This window comes from Callospermophilus lateralis, chromosome 6 (genome assembly GCF_048772815.1).
Source record: "Callospermophilus lateralis isolate mCalLat2 chromosome 6, mCalLat2.hap1, whole genome shotgun sequence".
Taxonomy (NCBI): Eukaryota; Metazoa; Chordata; class Mammalia; order Rodentia; family Sciuridae; genus Callospermophilus; species Callospermophilus lateralis.
In genome coordinates this window covers 141628127-141636953 of record NC_135310.1, presented here as the reverse complement: position 1 = coordinate 141636953, position 8827 = coordinate 141628127, and the positions used below count along the sequence as shown (strand labels likewise).

Here is an 8827-nt window from a genome sequence, read left to right as displayed (position 1 = left end):
CAAAGAGTATAAGAAGTTTCAATTGGGTTTCAATTACAGTATTATAGTACCATAAAAAACATGAAAGTATTTCATCTTATTTAAGTGGAGTAATTTGTCTAGATCAGAAAATTTTATAAGGGTTATTTCAGAATGTAAATTTATAAAAAGGGTTAACAGCTTAAAAAGAGATATAAAAAGATTCAAGATGTGAAAATATATTTTAATATGGAAGGTTAAAAGAAAAAGAAATATTTCTAGATGAGATAATCTCTGTGTGGTAAAGTAAAAAGTTGTAAAATGCCATTTAAAAAAATTTTGAGGAAACTAAACTTACTTTAAAAGCTTGAGAAAGGGAAAAAAAAGTATTTGTACATGGCAGATTGAGACAAAGCTTCTTAAGGGAGTAAAAAAGGCCTTTGGTTGAAGGGCAGCCATGTAAACTAACATTAAGCAATTTAAACATAATCTAAGCCTCATTTAAAAGAGTGAAGCTGTAGGTGGTGAAAAAGTACATTTAAAAGTACAGTATAGATGATAATTGGAAGGCTTTAAAAGGTTAATTTGAAGGTGGTTAAGATGCCTTCATGACGGAGGAAAGATTGCGTCATTCGAAGCCTAGTTAATCTTAAAAATTGGAAAGGGGTATATATCCCCCAAAGATAAACTTAAAATAACCCTTTTTACTCTAAACTTTTTAAATTTGGATTCATCAGGACTTAATGCTGCGGAAAGACATATGTATCCAAAAAATGTACATAAGCCTAAGGTACTTTGGAAAGATATTCTAACAGGACATTGGAAAGATCCTGACCCAGTGATTGTCTGGAGTCGGGGTTCTGTTTTTGTTTTTCCACAGGAAGAACAACAACCAATTTGGATTCCAGAAAGACTAACTAAAACGATTTCTACAGATCGAAAAGAAGATGATTTGACTCAAATCCATAACAGCTGATATCCAGAACTCCAGTTTGGCCATTCTTACATCTACAACAGTGATTAACCAGGATGCTTTTTTCAATATCTATTTTATTATTGCATTTTTCCACATCATAAGGTTCTATTTTATTTTTTGAGCTCATACAAACCTAGGTTAATGTTTTTCTGATCAGTTTTATTTTTTGACTGTGGAGTTTTTAAACATTGCAATGGAGATTTCACCTAGGTAAAGCTACAAGGCCTTTATTATTAACTTATGTGTTGTACGTTTGTTTGCACATTTGTGTTTTGTGTTGTATGTCTGTGTGTACATATGTCCATATTTCATATATGAGGAGCGCTCATGAAAAAAATGGATTCAAATTATTATTTTTTTTATTCACGTGATTTAAATGGCTTAATTTAAATTAGGTAAACAGCTGTTAAGGATTGTTTTTAAAGGTGGTTAACAGATCTGCTTGTTTACTAATTTAAATCAGGTAAACAGCTGTTAAGGATTGTTTTTTAAGGAGGTTAACAGATCTGTTTGTTTACTTTCACCTTTCCTTTTCATTATATTTAATAATTCTTTCCAGGATAATGTCTTTTTAGCATCATTGCCAGAATTCCTATCCTCATCCCAATGAATATAACTCAACAAGTATGCTCAATCAAGGAGTCAACTTACTTTGGGAGGAAACGGACTTTGGGAGGAGATGGACATATTGATAGATTCCTCCACTTTGAACTGCTTGCAGAACTTGCCTGGACTATGTAACTATCATTTAGTGCAGCAAATTGTGGTAATGCTGGCATATCTTTGCTGATGGTGTCACCAGTGATGCAATTTTTATTTCCTTGCCAGCGCACCACATGTTAATTGTGGTAATGCTGGCATATCTTTGCTGATGGTGTCACCAGTGATGCAATTTTTCCAAAGGAACTGTCAATTGGCTTGGTGTCGTGGCATTTCTGTATCCTCCTCCCTTCTGCTAGTGATGGTCTAAATTTGGGGGCCAAAGGCTATATGCTGGACCGGTAGTCAGTGACGGGTATGATCCAATTGCAGTGGTATCAACCTAAGACAGGAGGCTGACGCCTAAAGGTCAGTTGCCTAAAGGTCAGTTTTCCGATGACGGGTAAGAACCATATGTTGAATTGGACAACCTACCAGGCACGGTCCTTAAGCCACATTAACCTCACTCCCCCACTGGCACCAAGGCCAAATTTGGGGGCCAACAGAGGTGAGGCAAAGAACCTCACCCCCCCACTGGTGCATAGACCTATCCACAAGTATGGCTGTATGCTGGACCGGTAGTCAGTGACGGGTATGATCCAGTTGCAGTGGTATCAACCTAAGACAGGAGGCTGACGCCTAAAGGTCAGTTTTCCAATGACGGGTAAGAACCATATGTTGAACTGGACAACCTACCAGGCACAGTCCTTAAGCCACATTACTTGTTGTTTAATTAATCAGAAGGGGGGAGTTGCTGGGAGCCATCAGCCAAGTAGGTATGACAATTTCCTTGCCAGCGTACCCCCATGTTTCTTTAGTGGAAGGACTCATGGAAATAGGACATTTTGCAGGATATTGCATGTAAGGTGACCTTGCTCAAGGACCAGGGCGGATCCGTGTTTAGGGTGTTCCTGGTTTAGCATAATAGGAGATTAGGGTGTTCCCCCTTTAGAATAGGGCAGTTTAGCATAATAGGAGATTAGGGTGTTCCCCCTTTAGAATAGGGCATATCCTGCTGCCTGGTTTCCTCTTGAGTTCTTAGGGTCAGACAGTATATTTTGGGAGACAGAAGCCCAGTGGAGTGAATTTGGGCAGAGTGTGGATTTGGGCAGAGAACGTGGATTCCCCCAGAACGTGTTTGTAGACTGCCGGTGTGAGATCGGGAATAAAGAATTGCTGTTTGAATCTACAAGCTGTGTGGAGACTCGTGATTTGTGCCCAGCCAGAGACTGCGGCATTGACCAAATTATATTGAAATACTGAGTGCACGCATGGAAATGTAACCACACAAATCCACCATTATGTACAAATATAGAGCATCAAAAAATGTGGAAATGAATAAAGCAAAATAAACAGATAAATCCATCACCAGGTGACCTGCTCTAAAAGAAACTCTAAAGGAAATTCTCCATAAAAATGATCTCAGACAGAAATGCAAAAATACAAGTAGAAATAGGGCACAGGAAAAGATACATATTTAAAATATAAATGAGCATTTACCATGTAAAACCACAGTAGCTGTGTCTTTTGAAGTTTAAAATAGATTTATTGGTTTGCTAGTGCTACCAAAACAAAATGGCACACACAAAGTGGCTCCAGCCAGAGGAATTCACTTCTCACAGTTTTGGAGGCTGGAAATCCAATATCCAGTGGTCAGCTGGTTTGGTTTTTCCTGAGGCCTTTCTGCCTGGCTTGCAGATGGTTGTCTTCTCACTATATCCTTCCATGGTCTTTTCTCTGTACTGTGCCTTTCTCTCTTCTTATAAAGAGACCACTCTTTCTCTTTTTTTATGATCTTATTTTTAGAACCTCTTTTAACCATAATTTTTTTTTTTACAAGTCCTATCTCCCAATACAGTCACATCAGAGATTAGGACTTCAAATATGAATGGGGGTGGGGGGGGACAATTCAGTTCATAATATACATCTAGAATTAAAATTCAAGATAAGTAAAGGCAATGGGATGGCGAATAAATGAAGTTAAAATATACTCACCTCTCAACATTATCTGAAAAGTAGTAAATGTACTTACTGTATCTACTTACAATTATTTATTATAAACTAGTATAGTTACTAAAAGAAGATATATAACTAACAAATAGGAAATAGAAAAAATTGATTCATCCAGAACAAGGCAAGAAAAAAAAAAAAGAAACGTAAAATAGCTAGATCATATAGAAAGCAAACACTGCTTGGCAGCTACAAACCCAAACATATTGAATTAGATACTTCAATTAAAAAACAAAATAATCAGACTGGATTAAAAGTTTTTAAACAGTCGAGCATAGAGATGCACACCTGTTATCCCAGAGGCTCAGGAGGATGAGGCAGGAGGACTTTGAGTTCAAAGCCAGCCTCAGCAATTTAGCAAGGCCTTAAGCAATTCAGCTAGACCCTGTCTTTAAATAACATTTTTAAAAAGGGCTAGGGATGTGGCTCAATGCTTAATTCCCCATGGATTCAATCCCTGGTACCCGCCCCACCAAAAAAAATTCTAAAACAGAGGTATAAGAATGCTCATGTTGTCTAAAATTGGACAAAATAGACTTTAAGGAAATAAACACCACAACAGAGAAGGAGGATCACAATATAATGATGAAATACTCAGAGCACCATGAGGATGTCACTTCCATCAGTTCTAAATCCATGTACATCCAATAACATTGCTTCAAAATATATAAAGCAAGAATTGATGAAACAAAAGGCAAAACAGACAAGTGTGAAATCATGGTAGAAGATTTTGACCTCTCTCAAACTGATAGAATATACAGCCAAAAAGAAAATCAGCAAAAATACAGATGCTCTAAACAACATAATTAACTTGACCAAATCAGCCCATACAGAATGCTATAATCCAATAATGATAGAATACAATGAAAATTAAAACCCCAGAAAATTAGTAAAGGCTTCCAGACCATTTAGGAGAAAAGAATCCTAATTACATACAAACTCCACCAAATTATAGAAAAAGAGGAAATAACTCCCCAAATTCTTCTATTAATGCAATATAATACAATATCAAATTTGAAGATACCATAAGAAATTAAAATTGTAGGCCACCCTCATAAACACAGATTAAAAATTCTTAGCAATATAGTAGCAAACTGAATCTAATGACATATAAAAATAATAATACATTATGCACTAGGGGTTATTTCAATAATTTAACACTGGTTATATGGAATAATATAATATTGGTTTAACATATGAATATTAGTATTATTGAGCATATGACGAGTATAACAGAAAAATTACATCATCATCTCAACAGATAAAGAAAAAGCACTTGATAAAATTCAACACTCAAGATTAATAATAAGGGCTGGAGACATAGCTCAATTGGTAGAGTACTTGCCTCACATGCATAAGGCCCTGGGTTTAATCCCCTGCACCACACACACACACAAAAAGATTAATAACTATAAAATGTCCTATCAAATGTGGAAAAAATACAACAAATTAATAAATAAATTATAAAAATATGTTTAAAAGATAATATAAGAAAATTTCCAAAATTCTAGAGCAAGTTTGGAGTTGCAGGTATCCTGCAGTGTTAGAGCCCTTCTCTGGCATGTTTGAGGCCCTGGGTTGATCCCAGCAACACAAATACATATACAGAAACACGTGTGCACTTGAATGTGCATATGGAAAAAAAAATACTGTAGTCCTGATAGAAAAACAAGACAAAGGTATCTGTTATCACCCTGTCTGTTCAACACACACCAGATGCAGAAGTTTGGGGGAAAAAAAGAGATAAAGTATCATTATTTGCAGACAAGCTTGCATATATGTAAAATCCTTTTTTAAAAAGATAAATTATTGGAGTAAAGAAGCAAATTTGGTAGTGTTGAAGGCAATAAGGTCAATATGCAAAAATTAACTATTTCTATATATGACCCCCACAAAAAATTAGAAAATGATATTATAAAAATTATGAATATAGTAGTATCCATATATATAAATAAATCTAACAAACTGTTTATGATACTTCTACATTAAAAAACTACAAAACGTTTTTGTGAAAAAAAATTCTCAAAAGCTTAAATAAATGAAGTGAAATTCCTTGTTCTAGGATTTAAAGAAAAATATTGTAAATACATCATTCTTGCCAAATTCATAGATTACATGGATTCCATGTGATCCATATCAAAATCTCTCAGGTCTTTTTTTTAACTGGCAAGCTTATTCTAAATGCATATGGAAGAGCAAGGGTCCAGAATAACAAGACAATCCTTAAAATTTTTTAAAGGCATACTCCACATTTACCAAGGTCCATGATAAAACTATAGCACTTAAGATGACATTATCAAGAAGTAGACCTACAGACCAGTGAGCTACTATAGACAGTTTAGAAAGAGACTCATGAAATAAGAAATAAGAAAAACAGATCCACACACAGAAACAGACCCTTGAGTGGACAAAGATTTCTTCAACTGGTCATTTTTAAAAGTCAACTCTGACGGTAAAGATTGCTAAATTTAAAAAGCAACCTGAATTGCCACAACTGTCCCACTGCCAAGAGGTAAATCATTTTTAATAAATGGTGATGCAAGCATACTGCATGTTTTTAAACTAAAAGTCCAGTAATACATTTTGATTGACATCAATTGGAGATGAGATGGGGAAAAATATTGATTCTGCAAAAATATCCCCTTTCTCCATTAGTGGCATGCTTGTTCAGATCCTTTTATTTTATTTTATTTTTGTGGTACTGGGGATTGAACCCCCAAGCCACATCCTTATTCTCAGCACTTTTTATTTTTTCATTTTGAGACAGGTTCTTACTAAGTTGCTTAGGGCCTTGATAAGTTGCCAACGCTGGCTTTGAACTTGCAATCTTCCTGCCTTATCCAGTTGTTTTGTTCTCAGTTTTAACAACAAAAACAAAACATACCAAACAATAACAACAACAACAACAAAAACCCTGGACAACTACAAATCTGCACATACTTTGTTCAATTGGAGAATTTTAATGTTTTTCATTTATCATTGTAAAACTTAAGGACAATTTTATAATACTTTTGTTCATAGCTGTTACATGTAGAGCAATCTGTCTTTAAGTAGGAGTAAATTACTCTTAAAAAAAAAAAAAAAAGATTCCTAGACAGTTTTCCTTTCAAGTCAAGCATCTTATTATTTAAATAAACTTCCTGTTTTAAATAAAAATAAATAAATAAAATAAACAGTGCTTTGTGAATGGCATGTTTTTTGGGAGGAAGGGGGAAATTTGATGATTAGATTTATTTTTTAAAAAATAAGGAGTATTAAGTACAACCTTAAATCAACAGAATTTCACAGTAGACTTTTCAAGTATTTAATTTTTGACTATGTAAACGTAGACCATTGCTTGGAATGAATGCTCTTTTCAACAATAAGCAAAAAAATCATGCTTGATTTAAGAACATGCATTTAATAGTTTAACTTCTTAACAAAACATCAAAAGTGAATTAATTAATGATCAAAATAAATCTTAGGCTATGAAAAGAAGAACATGATCCCCAAAGCAGCACAAATCTCACCTCCTTCAGAGGCATGCGAATAGCAATATTAACAAAATATGAACAGAACTGAGCTGTTAGTTGCAATAAGATGTATAGAAAACTGCTTTTAACAGGGAGGATCCCTAGAAGATTGCAGTGAAGAATCATACAGTGCCTTAAAGTTTTCACTTACACGTTCTGCAAAGGCTCATTACTGGTCTGTTCGGTTACTCAGCGGATTTGATCTTCTCAGCAAGCAGCTTCTAAACACAGTTCTGGAATGTCAGTTGCAATTTCCACTTGAAGGGTGTGCTGCCTTCAAATCTTGATCTCATCTACTAGCAGATCTTTTTCATCCTCTAAGCCCATGGAGAGTCGAATCAGGATAGAATCAGGATATCCCTGTCATTCACGGATGCATGGGTCATGATTGCTGGAAGCTCAACAAGACTTTTGTATCCTCCCAAGCTTTCAGCCAGAGTAAATAACTTTAGGTTCTTAGGGAAAGTCTCAGCATGTTGAAGAGTACCCTTAATAAAAAAATTAAAAAAAAAAAAAAAAAAAAAGTTGATCATCTCAGGGCAACCTGTGTCCTGCCACTTTGCCAACTCATGCTGTGGATGGGAGAGCAAACCAGGATAAATAACTTTTTCTATCCGGGGATTAGATTCTAGGAACTGGGCAACAGCCATTCCATTTTTTGAAATGCTTCTCCATTTGGATTTGCAGAGTCTTCAGGCCTCGATTGCAGAGGTAACAGTCAATAGGAGATGGAACTGTTCCAAGAGCATTTTGCAAGAAATGAATTTTACCTTGGAGGTCTTCAGAATTAACAGACACTAAACCCATTCCAACATCACTGTGGCCATTCATGTATTTTGTTGCAAAATACATAAAAATATCAGCTCCCAGAGCCAAAGGCCGCTGGAAATATGCCAACATAAAATTGCTTTCCACAGCCAAAATAATGTCTCCATGCTTATGGACAGTATGTAAGCAGGCTTCAATGTCAATCAGCTTCAAGTTAGGGTTTGTGGGGGTTTCAATCCAAACCACCTTGGTTTCTGGTGTATTTGCTGACTCTAGCAATTTGATTTTGGAACATTCAACAAAATAAATCTTTAATCCAAATTCAGCAACCACCTGCCTGAAGTACCTTGTTCGTACCTCCACACACATCATCCATGCAAATAATTTGGTCTCCTGCTTTTAAAAGATGAGTAATAGTCATAGTGGCCGCTAAACCCGAAGCAAAGGCCAAACTGTACTTGGCCCCATCCAGTGTTGCCACTGCTTTTTCCAAGAAATTCCTTGTGGGACTTCCAGAATGTCTGTATTCAAAACCCGAGTGCTGGCCGGGCGCCCCTTGCTTCAATGTAGTGGATAGTGAGATGGGGGCACCACATCCTGGAAATTCCACTGCTCTGGTTCCTGGCCGGCATGGACGGCCTGCATGGCAAAATGTTGGAAGCAAAGCAGCAAACTGTGTGGGGAGGCATTTTTTTCCTGCATGCAGAACGCAAAGGAGAAAGCAAGAGGGGTTGGGGGGAGTGAGAAATATCTGACTAGGAAACTGAACATCAGGACTAGAAAAAAACAGAAGAAATGAATCAATAGAGAGCTCAATTATGCTGGCTGAGCCAAACCCCGGTGCACCGAATGGCATGTCTTCATGGAAAAATATAAACCCTAGCCTTTACCTTACACCATACAC

General features: G+C 36.2%; 1 pseudogene; it reads right to left on the bottom strand.

Moving 5' to 3' along the window:
• Positions 1-7396: 7396 nt before the first annotated feature.
• LOC143400914 (cystathionine gamma-lyase pseudogene) lies at positions 7397-8625 on the bottom strand (annotated as a pseudogene).
• Between the last annotated feature and the right edge of the window lie 202 nt (positions 8626-8827).